Source organism: Balearica regulorum, chromosome 1 (genome assembly GCF_011004875.1).
Source record: "Balearica regulorum gibbericeps isolate bBalReg1 chromosome 1, bBalReg1.pri, whole genome shotgun sequence".
In the NCBI taxonomy this organism is placed as follows: domain Eukaryota; kingdom Metazoa; phylum Chordata; class Aves; order Gruiformes; family Gruidae; genus Balearica; species Balearica regulorum.
Genome location: NC_046184.1, coordinates 196,525,118 through 196,546,286, shown reverse-complemented (window position 1 = coordinate 196,546,286; position 21,169 = coordinate 196,525,118). Strand labels below are relative to the sequence as shown.

Below are 21,169 nucleotides of genomic sequence, written 5' to 3'. Positions count from 1 at the left end.
AACAGGTGGTGTGTGTGAGGAGGGATGAGATGACAATGCAGTAAACCTGCTGATTAGCTAGGCACATGTAGCTGTATAGTAGATATGCTCAGCTAGACTACATAACAGAGCTCAGTCTCAAGGAATGTAAGGCTATAGAGGCTTGGTGAGGGAAGGCTTGTGTCACATGTGAAGGGTAGAATCACAGAATGGTTTGGGTTGGAAGGGACCTTAAAGATCATCTAGTTCCAACCCCCTTGCTGCGGGCCAGGACACCCTCCACTAGACCACGTTGCCCAAAGCCTCATCCAACCTGGCCTTGAACACTTCCAGGGAGGGGGCATCCACAACCTCTCTGGGCAACCTGTTCCAGTGCCTCACCGCTCTAACAGTAAAGAATTTCTTTCTAACATCTAACCTAAATCGACCCTCCTGCAGCTTAAACCCATTACCCCTTGTTCTGTCACTACACTCCCTGATAAACAGTCCCTCCACATCTTTCCTGCAGACCCCTTCAGGTACTGGAATGCTGCTCTAAGGTCTCCCTGGAGCCTTCTCTTCTCCAGGCTGAACAACCCCAACTCTCTCAGCCTGTCCTCAGAGGAGAGGTACTCCATCCCTCCAGTCATCTTCGTGGCCCTCCTCTGGACTCGCTCCAACAGCTCCATGTCTCTCCTGTACTGGGGCCCCCAGAGCTGGACACAGTACTCCAGGTGGGGTCTCACAAGAGTGGAGCAGAGGGGCAGGATCACCTCCCTCGACCTGCTGGTCACGCTTCTTTTGATGCAGCCCAGGACACGGTTGGCTTTCTGGGCTGCGAGTGCACACTGCCGGCTCATGTTGAGCTTCTCATCAATCAATACCCCCAAGTCCTTCTCCTCGGGGCTGCTCTCAATCCATTCCTTGCCCAGCCTGTATTTGTGCTTGGGATTGCACCGACCCACGTGCAGGACCTTGCACTTGGCCTTGTTGAACTTCATGTGGTTCGCATGGGCCCACCTCTTCAGCCTGTCAAGGTCCCTCTGGATGGCATCCCTTCCCTCCAGCGTGTCGACCACACCACACAGCTTCGTGTCATCAGCCAACTTGCTGAGGGTGCACTCGATCCCACTGTCCATGTCACCGACAAAGATGTTAAACAGTGCCGGTCCCAGTGCTGACCCCTGAGGAACGCCACTCGTCACCGTTCTCCACTTGGACATTGAGCCGTTGACCACAACTCTTTGAGTGCGACCATCCAGCCAATTCCTTATCCACCGAGTGGTCCATCCATTGAATCCATGTCTCTCCAATTTAGAGACAAGGATGTCGTGTGGGACAGTGTCAAATGCCTTGCACAAGTCCAGGTAGATGACGTCAGTTGCCCTTCCCTTATCTACCGACGCTGTAACCCCATCATAGAAGGCCACCAAGTTTGTCAGGCATGATTTGCCCCTAGTGAAGCCGTGTTGGCTGTCACCAATCACCTCCTTATATTCCATGTGCCTGAGCATAGTCCCCAGGAGGGTCTGCCCCATAATCTTGCCAGGCACGGAGGTGAGACTGACCGGCCTGTAGTTCCCTGGGTCTTCCTTTTTACCCTTCTTAAAAATGGGGGTTATGTTCCCCCTCTTCCAGTCGGCGGGAACTTCACCGGACTGCCAGGACTTCTCAAATATGATGGAGAGTGGCCTGGCCGCTTCATCCGCCAGTTCCCTCAAGACCCGCGGATGCATCTCATCAGGTCCCATGGACTTGTGCACCTTCAGGTTCCTTAGATATTCCTGAATCTGATCTTCTCCTACAGTGGGCGGTTCTGCATTCTCCCAGTCCCTGCCTTCTGCGACCTGGGCAGTGTGGCTCAAGCATTTGCCAGTAAAGACTGAGGCAAAGAAGTCATTGAGTACCTCAGCCTTCTTCATATCCTGGGTAACCAGGTCACCCATTTCATTCCGGAGGGGACCCACATTTTCCCTTGTCCTCCTTTTCTCACTAACATACCTATAGAAGCTTTTCTTGTTGTCCTTGACATCCCTGGCCAGAATAATTTCTATCAGGGCTTTGGCTTTCCTAACCTGATCCCTGGCTGCTCGGACAGTTTCTCTGTATTCTTCCCAGGCTACCTGCCCTTGCTTCCACCCTCTGTAGGCTACCTTTTTTTGTTTAACTTTGCTCAGGAGCTCCTTGTTCATCCACAGTGGCCTCTTGGTGTTTTTGCTTGATTTCCTCTTTGTTGGGATGCATCGCTCCTGAGCTTGAAGGAGGTGATGCTTGAATATTAGCCAGCTGTCTTGGGCCCCTCTTCCTTCCAGGGCTTTGTCCCATGGTATTCTACCAAGCAGATCCCTGAAGAGGCCAAAGTCTGCTCTGCTGAAGTCCAGGGTAGCGAGCTTGCTGCACGTCCTCCTCGCTGCCTGGAGGATCCTGAATTCCAATCTCAGAAAGTTCTGACAGGAGAGAGAATTATGCTGTCAGGCAGATTTTGCCCTATGAATTCTTGAGATGTATTAGAGTAGCAAGGAGGCAATGAAGGTAACCTCGAGTTTAGAGGTTACCCTCACTCACTATTGGACTCTTGCATCTTTTCTTGGTGACCCAGTTGGCAGCTTTCTGTCTTCTGTTTTAATGTTTAATTAATTCCATAGATATTTCATATGGAGATTCATTACACAGCATGATTTTAACTTAGAGTTCCCTTTTTTTTCAGTCCTTTTCCCCCCACAGTTAGTGCTTATGTGGCTTTTCCTAGTAGTGGTGTGTTCTGGAGCAAAGTACACCTATCTCGTCTTAACTAAACAGCAGCCCATGAGACACAGCGTTACATAGCAAAGGTAAAATGGGAAAAGTGAGGAGAACAAAGCAATTATGAAGAAAATACATTAGGATCCTTTTCCTATATCTAAGTCCAAAAATGAAGAAATGTTCCTCTTTTGTTCAGCCAACCAAGTGAAAATTCCTGAGGGGTAAGAAGCAAACAATTCTGACCATAAATGAACTGTGAATTATATTTGCAAATAACATTTTTAATTATGCTTGGCATATCTGAACCTCCTGCTGGTGGGAGCCCAATGCAAGAGCCTGTAAACCAGAAACCAACCAGTTCAATGTTCATTGAGTGTTTATCGCCTATTGTTTCAGGTTACATTGGTAGTTTGTTTAGCCATTCTTTAACAGTAAAAGAAAGAGATGAGAACTTTGCTGATTCATACTTTTAAATGAACAGATTTTAAGGATGCAATTCTTAACACCATGTGAATAACATAAAGAGGACTCAGTGATGTGACTGCTGTCCCACTCTGAGGCAGCAGTAAGAAAATGCAGGGGCAAAGTCTGCAGCCCCAAATGTTTGAAACCATGACTCACACATCTAAAACTCATGAGAATAGCCAGCATGATACAAGGTGATTTTTTGTTTGCTTTATTTAGTAATAAATTGGGGTTGTCCTATTTGCCCTCTGTCTTTGAGCCATTAGGATTCACAGGAACATGCAGTCCACGTTTGTAACTTATTTGCTGGGGCTCCCACATACAGCATTGTAGCTGAAAGTGCTGAAATTATGTCTCTGGTGGAGTGTCTCTAGCTATTTAGGTGTATAACTATCACTATTTTCCATGGTAGATAAATGACCAAGAATTCTGAGCCCAAATATCATTGTTTTAAAGGTGATGTACTGAGGCAGAGAGATCAAGACCATCTTCCCCTTCCATTTTCTTATTGGCTATAGTTACAACTGTAAGCTGTGTGATGCAGAGAGGACTGTCCTAATCTATATTGCACTGTGTACAATACAATGCCCCTGGGATATAAATAATAAACAGTGATGATATACAAATTCAGATAACTAAGTAGCTGCCTCTGCCTTTGTTGCTTTGAGAATTTGAGATCGTCTCTTTAGCAGGGGAATAAGGCAGACATGTAAAAATTGAAGCTTTCTTTTTGAAAGGAAGCTTTGTACCTTATGTTTGAAAGATACTGTGATTATTAAGACCCCAAGAGAAATTAAATTGTGCATGGCTCAATTTGAAAAATTGCTTCTTAAGGCATTCAGAGTGCCAGTGCCAATTCCGGATATTTTGTTGGTGTTAGGGGAAGAAAGGCAAACAAACAGAAAACTCCAACTTACATTGTGAGAAACCCAGGAGACAAAAAAAAAAAAAAAAAAAGGAAAACAACCTAAATCTCAGATATAGAGAAGTAGAGAAGATTCGTGAGCTGCTGTAGAAATAGGCTATTAAAAGTGATCACCTTTTATAAATAATCCAGCAAATTCTGGAGTCTGTGTGTTTCCCCATCTGTTGTCCCCACAAGGCTTTGCTTGCTTTAATCTCTGCTGTTTTATGTAGCCAACTTGAGTAAAACAGTGCCAGTGTTTCTGTTGAAATCCATGTACCCTGCCAGCCAGCAAGGTCCAGAGATGGCATTTCTAAGAAAGCAGGACAGTTTAATATGTGAAAGGCATGTCCAAATCACTTACAACATTACCATGAAAAAATCCAATGCTTTCATCCAAACAGCTAAATAATAAATGGAAAATGCTGGACCTTGACCTGGATGTCACTCAGTGCAGATTTGTTGAACTCTTGTGCTGGTTACCAGGATAAATACAGATGTAATGCATGTTTCTGTTTATGTCTCTGTTTTTATTTGGATGTCTATTTTTTTCTCCCTGGGGAAGTTCTTTTCTGACCCAAACATTTTCATAATGCAAGCAAATATCTGCAGTAGTTATTTTCTTGCTAGAACAATTTATTTCCTTATTACTGAAAGCATTAAATAGATGTATATAGTGCACAGGCTTTGAATATATGGGAACTGTAAATAGGTAATACTGCAAGCTTTGAAATAAGCTGATTTGAAACACTGTGTAGTTGTAGAAAATCCTTTGGTGTAGAAAGAGTTATAGCAGTAAAATAACTTTGAAGTTTAGTTAATTCACAGTTTGTTCTCAGAGAAGGTATTTCACTGAAATTTTTTTCAGTGTGCTCCTAAATTTCCTATTTTACTGTACCAGCCTTCAAAAAAAAAAAAAAAAAAAAAGAGGACAAGCAGAAGTTGTTTCTCTTTCCGTCCCCAAAATCTTTATGCTTTTATTGGGAATGAGCTGAAGGTCCTGTTTGACTTAACAGCATTTTCTCTTGTGTTGAGTCAATGCCCTCAGAACCACAATCACACCATCAGTTATTATCTTCCAGCCTCTGTGAACACTTGTTATCCCCACTGCACTGAGAAGCATCTGCATGATTTTTCTCTCTATACCCCCCATCTTTCCCACCCCTCCCCAACCACTAAACGGCAGCCAACGTTTCCTTTCCACTCCATGGGTGCTTCCCTAGGCCCTCTGCCAACCAGTGACTGCCAGACCCACGTCTGCACACACACTGCCAGGCTGTCCTTCAAACGGGAGGGAAGTGGGAAATTATAGAAACAAGCTTCCAGCCATCTAGAGGCTGTGTCTACACAGGGCCTGTCAAATCAACCAGCAAAATACAGTGGGCCCAGGCAGGATGAAAGTGGAAAAGAAATTACCTCCTATTAGCTGGTGCACAGTCACTGTGTACATACTTTTAGTCTGTGGCAAAAGCAAAGCACCGAGTCACAAGGCTTTCCTCACAGACTTTTAACAGCATCGGTGCAGATAGCCATTGCAGGGTAGCTGACACTCAGCAACTTGTCACCCCACGGTAACTTGTCTGTGTGCCTGAGGCTTCTCATTTTTGGTTGTGTTGCTAATGTACATCCAAGGTTGTCAACAGCCAGGGTAGGAGAGTGATGCTTGTATCCAAAAACACGCCCTGAAAACACAGTCTCTCGGAGAACTGCAGTTAGAAACCTGCCGTATAAATTACTGTTTTGATCCCCCATTAATGAGCTGCCTGGGGAGCATATGTGGGGTATCTGTCCTGGTACAGGAACCTGGGGACAAGGTAGGCGAGTTGGGACATGAAGCCATTTCAGAGCAGGCTGTGCCCCGTTCGGGGCAAGGCAGCAGCTGTGCAGGAAAGGTGGGTATGCCCGAGCCCTAGGAGGGAGCAGGACTGAGGGAGCAATAAAGCACCAGAGGCCCTGGGACCATCCCGGCTCTTCAGCTCACTTCACAGCTCGGTGCAAGAGGCCTGCAGGAGCAGCACCTTCACTGACTGAGAGGAATGGAGAGTTTCTGGCAGTAAATTTTGAGTGAGATGAGTGATATGTGACTGGTTAATACAAGTCTGTGTAGAGTTACCAGTCTGCACTGCGCACGGCACACATGTAACTGTGTAACTTGCTCTATCTGTCTTTTTTGTTCTGTGCACCATCAGTTTGGCCATGGATTAGTCTTTCCAGTGCCAGGCAAAAACTTCCTTAGAAGCCACCACATAACAAAAACTAAAAAAGTTTATAGCCTTTTTTGTGTCTAGACCATGGATGCACAAAGCAATTGCTTGGGCAGTTGACACACTTCAGTGCCGAAATAGGAACTCATAGCGGAAGAACAGGAAACAGATTGGGTGGGGAGGATGGAGTCTTCTGTAAGTACGACCTACTGTTGCTAGAGAAGTTTCTATTCTGTATTGATGATCTCTTTTTTAGGATTCACATATCAGAGGAGGTCGCTCATGGTTGTTCCCACCTCCAGCCCTCACTGTGTTTCCATCTTTCAGTCAAAGATTTCAGTCCTCCAAGTTCTGCTCAAGGCTAAGAACAAATTGTGCGGTAAGTGAGCCCTTGCAATGGTTTCATCATTTTTTCTATTTTTTTTTGGATGTGCCTATGTCCTTCAATCTCAAGCTGTAGTGTCCATCCCAGTTTCTTGAAGGAGTTTTTCACCTCAGATGAATTATGAAACTTTCAGTCTCTGTACAAAGCTTGAAGGGAATTGATTTCTCTTTCCAGTTCCATTACATGGTGAAGTCTTCTGTGACTACCTGGATGCTCAGAACACAACAGCAGCTCGCTATAGTAAAACACCCGAATGGCTAATCTTTCCCTCTGGTAACAGGGTATTGAACTTACATTAGAGATCCCAAAGACACCTAGTAAACCCGTTTTCAAGTCCTGCCAGAAGGATTAACTTGCTACTCCATTTCTGAACCCAGCGGAGCAGACTGGTGCCTGCAGGCAATGTACACTTGGGCAGCACCTACACTGATATTTTAGTTCAGAGTAGGAGTGTGCTTTAGGAGCAATTGTCCCCTTAGCATGCTTCAATTCACATTACAAATTGGTCTTGGAGCACACAGATTGGATTCTCTTTGAAGGTAACTAAACCAAAAGACACCCTCCAGGAGCACCCTCATGCACTGCTCTGGCTACTGGGCTGCTCATGGGGTGGTACATAGGTGTTTCACGCTGTGAATCCATTTGTTTTGCTCCTTGTTATGCCACATGTAGGCATCACTTTATCATCTGCCTAGCCAGTAAGAAACCTTCATAGAGGTTTGAAATAATAGAATTTCTTTTCAAGTTACAACTACAAAACCAGAGATTTAGGGAAATACCTTAACTGACAAAGTCAGAATTCTCATCCATGATTTTTAGTGCAAGTATCTGATTCACTACCACCTAAGGAGAGGAGGAAAGAAAAACAGCGCTACTTTTTGTAAAAGCTTTGTCATTAGTATTGCTAAAGTACTACAGATTTTTTTCAGGCTTAACTCTGCACTGAGAGGAAGATTAATCAAAATCTTATTGGTGCTCTTCAGAGGCTTAATTAATTGATTCAGACCTTGTGATAAATGAATCTTTAGCATCAGGGATGGGGACAAACCTATGAAACAAATCAAGGAAATAAAGGATGTTCTTTAAAGTATAGACTGGGTAATCATCTGCCTGAAGATATCCTGAAATCAGCTTACTGTTGTATAGACTCTAAAGTTGACAGATTCACCTTATGCCATATTATTCAGTCTTGTTAATTTTAGTTAGATTCCTAGCTCATACCTAACTTGCCAATGAGCTAATTTGTTCTTTTCCCAGTGTCCCAATTAATTTTGCAGTCACCTGGACACTGTGCAGTTATTTTCAAAAGCTGGCAATAATGTTTGTTGCATTTCATCTTTCATCTTCTTATTTGTCTATATCGATATTATTTTGACATTTTCTTGTCGTGTAACTTACTTTTCTTTGATGTGCTTTGACGTAATTTTGTGTTTTCCAGAATGTATCAGGTGCTCCCCATAGATTCCAATTAATGCTGTTTTGAGTTTGAGTTTATGACATGACACAGCTGTTGTGACAATGCTGTCATCTTCAAGTGAATGTAAATGAAGGTGACTTCAGCTAAGCAAACATCTACAGCTGCTGTAGTCACCACTTAAAAGTCAGTCTTTGCTCAATGTGTACCACTAACACTATCTATTTCTTGTCTTATGCTTAAGAAATGAGCATTATTTTGAGGTTACTGATAGCAAAATTGAAGATTTTGAAGTGGGAGTGTTATGTACCAAGGCTGTTTTTTGAGCAGGTGATCGCTATACTCAAAGACAAGTTGAAACCAGCTTGGTGTTACATATAGGCACTGTAATGTATCCAGACCTGCCTTGAAGCCATTTTGCTGCAGTGCAGCTATTACTGGTCTAGAGTCTTACTTCAAACTGAAGATCATTTGATGCTGTTTTATAAATGCATTCAGTTAGCTCTAAGCTAGCAAAGCTCTTACATGCAGGCTCTGTTGAAAGCCCAGGAGTGGTCCCATGGAAACCTATCAGACAATTCACAAGTTTAAAGCTGTTCACTCCTAAGTGCCTTTGTGGAGTGAAGCCTGAAATCACTTCGATGGCATCTATCATTTATTATAAATGTAATCTGTCTTTAACAACTAGTGACTTATGTACCTAGAAAATCTCCCTTTAAAAGTAATTTTAAGGGCAAAAGACACTTTATTTCATTCATAGTGATCCCCTCAAAGATCTCCCACTGCAATAAGTTTGGGAGAATAATTTCTACTTCGACAGGAATGACTGGATAAAATTGTCCAGCTTATACTCACAGTGGTTACACAAGAAGTAATACAGGCTAGATGATGCCAGAAATCCCTTCAGGCTCTAAAATCTATTAGCCTACCAGATAATTTACAAATGGAACAATTTATGGAGTGGGAATCTGTCTATCGTGCGTGAGGAAGGAAACGTTTAACTCTGCATCATTCATTCTGATAGAGACCCTGTTTACACAGTGTCTGCATGCTTATTACAAGGGAGCAAGAATAAATTAGTGAAGACTGTTGAATGCTAATGTAGTATTATTCAGGCTATCTGTGAGAAAATTCTTCTTTATATTTCATGTTGTTTTTAATGCATTTCTTCTGCAACAAATGCAGCAATATGGAATATTCAAAAACAAAGGCAATGATAATGAAATATCATGGGTTGGGCAGGATGGGGACATTGACAAATGAAAGTAATTTGCAACTGTGGTAAAGATTTAGGTAATTGCAATAGCCTACAGCTCTGCAGGTTGGGTTCTTCATAGCAACCTATTCTCACAGCTATTTTCAAGGATCTGCTTACAGCAACAGACTTTTAAATTTGTAGAAAAGGAGGGCAAGAGACATTATGAATAGGTATGAGTTTATCCCATTAGTTTTAATGAAATCTGATAAAGCTGGAGTGCCTTAATTTTTACAGCTAAGCTACTGTCAGGTCCCTGGGGGCACTAATAGGCCCTCTTGGCCCTGCCTGACCTCCCCTGGAGCCTCCTCCTGCCCTGCCCATGGCCCAGGACCCCATTCCAGCCCCCTGGGGCTGTCAGCCCCTGCCCCTGCGATGCTGCAGCAATGCCAGTCTCCAGCTGCCACAGCCCTGCCCAACCATCCCAGGGCAGTGTCTGACCCTGGCTACCCCCACTGGGCCTGGCCATGACCTAGGGGCTGACCTCCTGGCTCGACCCTGGACCTGCCCCATCACGACAAACTTGCCTGATGACCTGGACACTTGGTTGACCCCAAGTGTTGTCCCCACATCTGCCCTGCTCACCTGCATGAGCAAGTGCCCAAATGAATTGTTTCCACCACGGCAGAACTAGATGATTAAAAGGAAAAATGATGCCAGTGATTGATTTCATCTGCTCAGTCTTGTGTTACCTGAGTAGCCAGTCCATTTCCCGAGCTCTGCCTGCAGGTGTGCTCTGAACGCAGGTCCGTGTTAGGCAAAATTCAGCTTCCACAGTGAGGTGGGCAGACAGGTACCTTCAGAGAGGGCTTAGTCCAGTCTAAGATGTGAATCTGTCTTTGGATGTCTCTTTCCTTCTCCATGGACTGTGGGTTCCCAGCCTCCTCCTTCAAGTGCCGACAGCTAGGTCTGGTGAACACAGCTCCAGTATTAGTTTCCAGGTAGTTCTAGCAGTAGTTTCCATGCACTGATTTACTGTAATTAGCAATGCCTCTAGACATTTTCTGCCTAGAGATTTGGTCACCTTCCCAAAAAAGGGCAGATTCTAAATTACGTCCTAATAAACAGCATTAAATACTTCCCTAAGCACCAGTTTTCATGGTAAAAAGTTGCTGCAGTGACTGCAGAGATAGCTTTTGTTAGCCCAAGGAGGGAGAAGGATCCAGACAAATGTGAAATGGGAGGGAACCTGAGAAACAGTCTCTTTATTTGTGTTGTCTATGCTATGAAATGTGCTTTCTGCATGGATCTGAAGTGTATTGTGCCAAATTTGGAGGTAAAGCAGGTGCCAGTGTAAACTATGTGTGAATAAAAGAAATTTGCAAGGATGGAGTTATGGAAAGGGAACTAAAAGAAGTTATCCATACATCATCCTGTAGGAATTTAATTTATTCTACTTTACCACTGTTGACTGGTTGCTCCTCCTGCTACAATCTTTCCCTTCTGCTCATCAGCATGGCAATCACTGGCAATCATTTACTTGGAGTCTTGCACTTAGATTACGTCCAAAATCATCTCACCAGAGCGCTGATCCAAATCCCGTTCAGGTCAATGGGAATTTTGCCACTCCCTTCGTGGAGGTTTGGCTCAGACCCAGGTAGCTCCCTGCCAGCACGCACCACAGGCTCACCGCTGTGCTGGCCCTTGGAGCTGGTCAAATGCTCCAGATGTAGGCCAGGACCATGGCTTTATTCCCACCCAGAGCCTTACACACAGGGAAATGTGGTGAGAAATGAGGTTCCTAGGAGGTGTTGTAAACCTAGGTTTGGACAGCCCATAAGCAGATGGTCAGCTCCTGATCTGAAGGATTCAGTTAAAAAAGGAAGAGAAGGAAGGGTTCTGGTGCAAGGGCAAGGACAGGCAAAAGCTCAGGTGTTCTGTGGTAGAAAATGATGAGGATGGGATAAACGAGAATGGAAGGAGTCACTGTATCTTCTTCCGAGGAGCTGGCAAGCAGCTCTGGGTGGCACCTGAGACATTGTGGAAAGCGGCTGACTGTGGGACTCGCCAAATGCTGGAGGCTCTCTGTCGATGTGAATACTTAACCACAGCTCAGGGCTCTCTGTACGTGGGCCATTAATGCACTCTAGAGAGCTTTCCAGAATATTTTTTCTTTAGTGAAATTAATATCTTCCACTTGGACTTCCTTGGGTTGTGCTCAAAAGATTTTGGCATCATCCAAACTGAAACTGGAAAGTAGACAGTTCCTGCTTAGCATTCAGCCTAGAAATAAAACCACGTGGGGAAGTCTGACTGAAGGATTCAGATGGCTTTCATTTGCATTCACCCAGTGGCTACCATGGTAAGCTGCTTTCCCTCCTTCTCTCATGCTAATGTAAATTAAATGATGCAGCCCCGATTTTGCTGTCAGATACTGCTACCACATGCTTTTGAAGAGTGGTGGGTCTCTGGTGACTTCAGAAGTCTGCCAGTGCTGGATCCACCTGGTCACTGGAGCAACGAGCAGGTCTAAAACCCTGTCACATAATGTGAATGTGAATCAGTGATCCCCACCAAAGGAGCCTTTCTCCCTGGTGACACGAGGCCTTGCACAATGTTTGGGTGGTTGGCAGAGGGGTGGAAGGTGACCACAAGGAGCCCAAATGAAGCAAATGTAACTAGGGATCAGTAAGTGGAAGAGCTTGATGTAGCCATGGTACTGAGGAAGGTGGCTCCACAGTGGTGGGACCGTTCCCCTGCCACATGGACCCAGCTGCCACTTACTCAATGTCCTTGCAGCGATGTTAGTGTTTCTTTGCCTGTAACTGGGGACAGTGATATAAATTATTAGACATACTGAGCATTGAAATTGCTCTCAATTTCTTTATTAAGAATAGGCACTTCTGAAAAGGCACCTAACTCTGAAATGACTGCTGAGGGAAGAAACATGATTGACATGAAAGCTGAAAGATTTGTGTGTGCTGCTCTCGCTTGCACCAGCAGGTACTGGGAGAGACGGTGAGAAGAGTCAGTCCCTTGGGGACTGTTCGGCTAACATGAAAAGGGAGCCCCAAGAATAGCTCTTTTCCCCCCCCTCTCTGTGACAGTCCTGGGGGAGGTGGTCTTGCATTATACAAGTTTGTACAGCATTTGTGTGGGTTTTTGTGATTCTTTTACTGGGAAGGTTATTATCTTCTGTCCCAGAGAAAGATATTGAGGACATACCTGCCATGAGAACAAGCTATTGCTACAGGAACCCAGCTGTCCCTGTGGGCTGGTGCCAGCATAGTAACAAAGCTGTGTGTTTAAATTATACAGAGGTGGTTAATGAGTTTTCACCTTGTCAGGAGCGCAGTCCAAGGTTAAAGAATGATGTGTCCCAGAAACGAGAGTGAGAAAAGCTGAGTTTTGAAAATATACAACCTACAGGGTGATCTGGTATTTTAAAACAAAACTCTGATAGGATTTTCCTTTTTATGGAAGCAAAGCGCAGCATTACAAAAAGCAGGAGACAGGCACTCTGAGTGCAGTGTGGCTGCTAGAATATATTTAACACGTTTTTATGTTATCAGTGGAAGTGTTTAATGAGATTTAATAGATGTTTCCAAAGCTGTCCTGTCATGTTTATATATTCAGATAGGAGCTGTATGAAGTGGCCTGTGATTTATTTGGCTGGCAAGCCAGGGCAAAGGGGGATTTCAGTGTTTCATGCTACATCTCATCAAGCAAATCTGTTTTCATTTTTTGCTGAGATTATAAATGTTGAAATGAAAGGAACAGAGCAGATGCAGTTTCTTTAGATTTTGGGAGGCATTTGTATAATCTGCCACTTGACATTTTGATTGCAAGGGTAGTCTTATACATTATCAAGAATGTACATGTTGAATAGATTAGTATCCAGTTAATTAGTGGAGGATGAAAAAAATCATATTTACCCAAAAGCAAGGGAGGGGGAAAGATTTGTAACTGTTTATGAGAAAAAGCTTTTGACTTTGAATGTAAGGAAGTCCCATCCCTGCTGTGCCACGTCCTCAAAGCTGTGCTTGCTTCCTGCATCACCCATCCTTTGCACACTTGGATGTGAAGCTCCATCCTCTTCTTTCACCCTATGCCCACAGACCAGAACCCCAAATCAATGTCCTCACCATCCTGATTGCCCTCTTTCCCTATTCCTGATAGTCTCAGGTTGGTAATCTCTGTCTCCACAGCCCTGACTGCTTTTGACTAAATTTTCTAGTCCCTGGAGGGCAGAGCCTACCGTGAGTGGTGGGCTGGGAGTGTCTGCCTCACGCTGGCACAAACTTCTGTTATCTGTTAATTGGCATTCGCTGCCTGTGTAAAAGCTTTCACTCCCACTCTCTTCACACTCCTGCTTGCTTTATTGCCATACATATCCCACTCTGGACCATTTTGGTTTTGTGACAGCCATATTTAAGGCTAGACTCCAGCACACATCTCTAGATTGCTCATTGAAAGCAAGGCATGAGTAGAGTATAAGATGTATTTTTAGAGCAATATTCCTAGAAACACCTTAAATTTTCTTGAATGTGCATAAGTCTAGAAGCTTGTTGTAGGAAATCATCACCAGATTAAAGTGTCTCATGAGAGTCTTCAAGGCTCTGTACAAGACCTGGTACTACTCAATATTTTTAGTACTGAACTTGAAGCCAGAATAAAACTTGCAACTCACACAAAGACTGTAGAAAAGCCTGTAGAGATAAGGGGGCAGATCTACGGAGCAGTCTGGAGTACTGGATATGTTGGCTTAGTTGCACAAAGTTGTATTTAAGTGTAATCAAACAGATGCTATACATCAGGAAAACAGCGATGCTGATAATAGCTTAAGAATGCCAGTGAGCATGTTGTTGAATATGAAATCCTACTTTGGTGCTACAGCAGAAACAGCCATGAGATATAAAAGACTGATGAGTCAGAAGGGAATTGAACTCTGTACTTAGCATTAGTAGAGTTGGTACTTGAGGGCTGCACCCAGTTTATGAATTCATGTTTTTTAAAAGAAAAAAAAAAACGATAAAACTTCGCAAAGGTTGCAAAAAAGTCACATGCTTTTTCTGAAGAAAATGATTTACAGTGAGAAATACAAAGGGCATCTTTAATCCTGGATGGTTACCTGATGTTGATCTGTATCACTTGTGTAAGTTTATGCTTTGTCTGGTCCAGGGGGGCCCAGAGCCACAACGTGCATGAGGCTGAGGGCATAATTAGGGCAGGTGCTGATGGATGCTTGCCCTGTTGTCACGCTCTTCCCCAGACTCCTGCTATTGGCCCTGATGGAGAGTGGATACAGGATGCAGGACTGGATGGACTATTGCTCTATCTATGGCTGTTCTTATGTCCTTGACAGTTTGTCCACGTCCTAATATTAATTATTAGTTAGGTCCTAACTAAACTTTTGGGCCAATTGCAAGGGCAATCATGAAAAAACCAGAGCCTGTGATAAACATGGGAATGCATACTGGAGCATCTAACAATTCCTTTTGCCCTAAAATCTGTTTCTGCTTGCAGTGATAAAGTCTTAAGGTTAATTTTGAAAAAGTAATATCAAGTACATGTATGAAGGCCTGAGTTTAGCTGCATGGTCAAGGGGCAGCTTGTTTTAACTCCATAAAGATATTTTCTCCTCCTAAGATATGACAATGCGATCTTCAAATGACACACAAGATTACATGCCTACACCACCTCCTGCTTTGTAACCAGGTCAGTGGATCTGGAAAAGCACTGCTCTCTACAGCTCCCTGAAAGGCTACTCACCTACCCAGCTCACTATGATGGAGATCTCTTGGTGTATCTCTTCAGTGCATAATCATCATTGCCTTCAGGGAGGCCTGGAGATGCCTCCCTGCTGCTGTAGGAAGAGGGCAGGATTTGAAATAAGTTGCTACTCACTGCCTCTGTACAGCTCCCTGCTGCCTAGGGTGCATCCTGGTATGAGGCATCCAAGTGACCAGACTTACAGAGCTCTGGATTCCACCAGGAGGACCAGGATGAAAAAGTCAGGCATTGCAATGGCACCTAATGGCAATTTATTGTTGGTGTCTTTTTTTCTAGTGTCTGGGCATTAGCCTCTTTGTGCTGTAATTCATCCTCTGTATAACACTCTGGGAAATAATGGGGGTAGCATGAGGTTAAATATGTTTAAATTGTTAAAATATGTTAATTTGTGAACCATTTGGGTAATCCCATTTAGTGATGGGGACTTTGTCAGTGCCTTGGGCAAACAACTCCCCAGATCTGTGTGCTGCATACAACCGTGAGTCAGTCTAGAGGATCAGTCAAGAAAAGAATCACAGCCATTGTGCCAAATGGCGATGGAAAAAAATCCTCCTAGGATCACACTGACAGCTTGGGCTTTCCCTTCAGAAAATCTTATGGATTTCCTGAGTCCAGCAGGGTCACAAAGATGGAAAGGTTCATAGAAGTGCTTGGTAGTGGTAAAGCACAGATGTAATGCTTCTGATGGAAGGGTGTCTGCTCTCATTTCTTTCCCTGCAAGCATAATTAGTGTACCTTCGTCTCTGTCACCAAAGATTCATGGTCAGACACCCGGGGGAAATGGTCTGTGTCACTACTACTTCCTTTAATTGTATCAGATGCACATTAACTGGCAGTGTCTAGACACTTGTGTCCTAGAAGACAGCATTTAAATCTGAATCGGAGAGAAAGAACATGGCTGCTAAAACACAGCCCTTCCTCTCTTGATTCATCTCTGCGTTCAGTCTCTGCATTTTAGAGTACATTGAGTTTTCTAATTGTTGTTCATTTACAACATCTTTAATGCATAGTGTTTTATGACGGTGCCTTATGAATTAGTTATCGGTGACTGCAGAGCTATTGCAACCATTAGTTTTGACAGTACTATAACCATTTAGTAAAGGCGATCACCTATGCTTTTATAATAAATTGTTACTGTTCAGATCACATTTGCTCTAGTTTATTTCATTACTATGCACCTTTTCTAGCTGGGCTTATGTAACGTGCCAAGCTATGTTCACAGATATAATAATGAATGTTTACTTTAGTGTCTGAAAGGCGAGAGGCATGGTTTCTCCTTAGTCTCTATTAATTTCCTAAATTCTTGCACTGCACAATACCATGAGATTTATTTGAGAGATGAATTGGATTTGCCACGTACATTTTGTTGGGTTTTTTTTTCTAGTAGGGAGGTTCAGATGGCTTTTTCCTATGTCTTCAGAGAACAGATGAGAGAAAAGCATGTGACAGAACTGCATGATTTGCCAAACATCCATAGGTGGAGAATCGCAACTGAAACATCAGAGAGATTTCTAGAGCCCACTGGCACCTTGCTACAGTTTTGGCTGGAGGCATGAGAGAGCTGGTTAGAATACCACACGTCAGAAAGCTGCTGGTTCTTGAAAGTGAATCCTGCAAGGAGTAAAACTTTTCCCATTTTTTAAACATCCCATTAAAATGCAGCAAACACCAGGAAATCGCTTCTTACATTTTGTGTATCTTTGTCACGTTCCTTCTGTCTTGCAGATGTTAGGGGGTAATTGGCACAGAGAAAATGGCTTTCTGTATTGTTTATTTAGGAGATGAGAAGCAAAGGTGTACTAAAACCTCTAAACACAACAAGGCTAAGAATAAGACGTTAGTATTCACAGCCAAACATTTTTATTTGAGCCTTATGTTGTGTGCACATTAGTAGGAGTGAAACTGGGGACTCAGTTTGTATTTTGTAGTATTTCACACTGGGTTGGAATAATAATATTAGAGTTTTGTGTTTGGCTTGCAGATGGCTCCCCAGCAAAAGGCTTACATGTATGCGCAGCAGTTCAGTTTCTTTATCACTGGAGTAGAAAGCAATTTGGCATTTGGCATTTATTTCAAAAGAAAAAAGCTGGTAAAAAAAAAAAGTCTCTCTGGTAAATAAATAGTCACAGGACTTGAGCTTGACTAGTAGGTGTAAATCAAATAACACCAAATTGCATGCTTATTTACAGGTGAAGCGGGCTGTTTAATCATCTGTTATTTCTAAAGGGTATGCTGTCTGTGGCATTCAGCGTAATTTAAATGGGTGAAGGGAGATTTGGAAGTGGTTTGCTTTCAAACTTGTTGGAAGATTTTTACTTTACTTTCTGTGAAGTATGGATTTATGGGAAAGGGAGTGAGTTAAAAATATGTTTTATACTTATTGATTTGTAATATTCACACTCCAGGCCTTTCAGTGTTCCTATTCCAAATTATTTGCATCAAGCATTAAAAACTAAGGATTAAGGCTCAGTTGGGCTGGAAAACAAGAATTCCATCTCATGAAGAAATGTTGCAGTTCCAAAACCTAGTTTTATTTTGTGTCAAAATATGTCTAAATGAAACTGCAAACTTTTCAAAATATATTCACTAAGAACGATGAGATGGGTAATGACAAGAGCACTCTCTTGGGATGCACCACATATAGGTATCACTGCTTCCCTGGTCCAAGCACAAGCAGGGCTGGAGCCTGGACTTCGCATCAGCCACGTCAATTACTGGTTATTCTGGGCTGCTCTCTGACGTGTCATCTACAGGCCATTTCAGTTTTTACACTTATGATGAACCAGCAGCATTCAGATTTTTCAGGTCAGATGAGGTCATTCTTTCTCTGGCTTTTATTAAAACATCTACCCTTACTTGGACTTCTTGCAGGTTTCTTGAAATAAATAAATTTCTGCAAAATCCCTCGGTCTTGCCAAATTGGAGTTTTCTCCATCGGCTCTTGATTTTGTTCCACAAATATCTGTCAGCTTGGATAAACCACTTGTAATATCTTCCAGCAAGTAACTTCACATTTTCTCCCCTGGCTTAACAGAGGATGTAAGAGAAGTTGTGAAGTTACCTATGGAAGGTTACTTGTTGGATGTCTTCCTGTGTGTGTGGGAGAGCTCCAAATAAATAGTGGCAAAGTTCCCTTGCTTCTTGCGTACAGATTCCCCAATAAAATCTTTCCAGCTGTGACATTTTCAAAAATGTCAGTACTGGTTATACAGAGGGTAGGCTGTGGACGGTCCTAGTGCCGGTTTGATTCTCTCTGCTGTTTCCTTCTCTGCCAGCTATACCTGCCTCTTGTGCCTCATGTGCACATCAGAGGGCTGTACCATTTTAAATAGACTAGCCCTAGGACTTCTGCGTGCTAATAATGACTTCCACACCAAAATGAAATGTATTGGGGAATCTCAGCTTAGTCACACTGGCAAGTTTGCCTGGCTTAAGTGAGCAGAGGAAAGCTTTCCTAGGGTAAGATAGAACAATGCGCCTGATTTACATTACAAACAAAATCCTTATCCTAAAATATCCTGAAAGGATAGTTCAGCAGGGCTGAAATCTAGACAGACACAGCCTCAAATATTTCACATAACCCCAGCCTTTATAACTGTCTGTCCTAGATCCAGTCAGTAGGTTTAGGATCATGAAGGAATTTTTCTGCAGATCAAACTAGCAAACACTATCAATTTTTCGGTTTCGTTTGGGTTTTGTTTGTTTATAGTCTCTTTTAGGGTCATCTCAGCTGTGTTACATAATGGACTTTGTTCCTACAGAAACCTAAGAAAAATTATACCATTGATTTCTTCTGGGTTTTTAGGTGTTTTTTATTTTTGCTTTTTTTTTGTGCATGCACATTGTCATTTTTGAGGCTTTTAGTCTTTTATATGAAAGATCTTAACTTTGTTGGAGCATGTTATAGCTTTATAGCTTTTTTTTTTTTTTTTTAAATGGCTTGTATTTGTCAGGTGCACCAGAGTGGATGTTATTTATACTTTGTTGTTATGCTCTTGGGACTCTCTTTCCCAGATTCAAGAAAAAAAATCAATCATTTCATCTGGTCTTTGGCGTCTTGCAATAGCAACAGGCAGATTGTATTTTCGTACATTGGGAAGAGATATTACAACAGCTGTAAGTGTTTTGGGGCGACAGCAAGGACAAGTAATGGAGACTGGAGAGGAAATAATAAAAAGGACACCCCCTCACCAGTCATTCTGGAGTGGGCTTGGTGTGATTCATTTAATATCCTGAAAAAAAAAAATCATGAAGATGTCATTATCTCCTTCTGTATTTCAAATTAACCCAGTGAAAACCTGGCCAAAATGCACAGATTTGAAACCTGACTTATTGCCTCACAGGATACCTTGCTGAAAAACTGTGAAAAAGGGTGACAGATTTTGTGGGATTTCCTCCCTCCCACATTTTGGAAATGTGGGAAAACATGAGGAAAGTCAGCTAGATAAAAAACAAAAAAAACCCCAACCCAAACCAAAAAAACCCCAACCACTTTATTTCCTGTGGTGATATTTGTAACCAGCTGTGTATAAATGCAATAGAGAGACAAAAAAGAACTGGAGGCATGTAAGACGGGAGAAAGACGAGTCCAGAGCTTCTGCTTTTGCCTCTGCTCTTGGAATGCCAATATGCTCTAGGGAATGTGAACCAGGACCCCTGAGTCCTCTCTGTTTGGGTGCCTCAACACCTGGGCACAGGCTCATGCTTAGCCTTGATTAGTGTCTGCTCTCCTTTCAGGCACCAGTGAATGTTTTGCTGCCCTGTGAAGCAGAAGAAATGATGGGAACAGCAGTAAGAATAGCCCTTTTCGGAAGAGGTGAGAAAATTGAAAGGTCAGAAATCAGAAATGAAGAGACCTGGGGAGACCCATGGGCAGCAGTAGGTCACATTGGTGTGTAGCGAGTCCCTGATCCTCCGCTGACAGTGACACATCGATGGCAATACCTGATCATATCAGTGGAGTGGGACTTGCCAACTGGAGGAGAGAGGAGCAGAGCTCGTGGTGGGGCTGTGCCCTGCTTGCTGTCAGCCTTGTGGTATGGGGCTGGTTTCAGACGCGCTTACTGCAGCTAGAGCTGAGCCAGGGATAAAAATGCTGCTGTCTGTAGCTTGTAAATAAGAATTCACATATGGTGCTAAGCCAATTTGCTGGTGGTATTTCCTTGTTCCTGTTGTTGCTAAAACTGCACTTAGAGCAAAAAGCTGAAGGGGTTGCAAGAGACAGGAGCATAAGAAAGAACTGCAGATGCTAAAGTGGGCATTTGAAGGTCGTCTTCTGCATCAATCATAAACCAGCTTTCATTTCTATGCAAGCACTGATGGACTCAGGATTTATTTTATGGCTGATGAAATGAGTTGGAATTTGCCTGCTCAGTGGCTGGTTCTGCATCCCACATGTGCAGAGAAGTCCTATTGCCTTTGCCAAGGATATTACCAGAGAAAGGTAATGGTCACGGCCACAAGATCTCTCTGTCTGCCTAGCAGAGTCTTTAGATTCTTGCACGCTTGAGACGCAGCTTTTCTGGGTAAATTTACCATGTCAAGAAACTAAACATCAGCATTCAACCTTTGCAAAGGCATTTTCATGCTTCTGTGTTTTGGGGGAGGTTTTTTTTATTTCTCTTTGAAGGAACCAGCTGGGATTGGAAGTAGATGTTACGAGAATTGACAAGACAACATTAACTCTACTGGCTTTCACTGAGTGCTCAGTTATCAGAGAGGCAGGGAGGAGGTGAGCAGATGGAGGTGATGCAGGGAAAGTGCTGGGGGATGAACAGGGCAGTACAGCTGTATGTGAAACATTAGCAGGCGGGGGGATGTGTAAGGGAAGGGACCTCTGCTAGAGTTGTGATCTTGTACATGTCTGAGAGGTAGCTGAGAGGAGCAACGGCAGAGCAGGGAAGAAGGGGTGGTGGACTGGAAATGGTGGGAGGCATGAACCAGACCCCGGTGAGCAGAGCTGCATGCCTGCTGAGTGCTTTATATCTCTTACAGAGTGGGCTGTGGATAGATAAGGTGGGCCATGAAGAAGAACTGTTGCTGCAGATCTGGTCAGGAGCAGCGAGAGGATCAGGAACACAAGTTTTTACAACCAATTTATCTTTGCAAA

The 21,169-nt window shown here is 43.3% G+C and overlaps 1 long non-coding RNA gene across 1 annotated transcript in view; it reads left to right on the top strand.

The window, feature by feature from the left end:
* Positions 1-2,731: 2,731 nt before the first annotated feature.
* The window catches only part of LOC142600175 (uncharacterized), a 35,051-nt gene continuing 16,613 nt past the window's right edge, over positions 2,732-21,169 (top strand). Inside the window, exons 1-2 of the long non-coding RNA XR_012833624.1 lie at positions 2,732-2,921; positions 6,530-6,652. This is a non-coding gene — a long non-coding RNA (uncharacterized LOC142600175). The remainder of the gene's footprint in view (positions 2,922-6,529; positions 6,653-21,169) is intronic.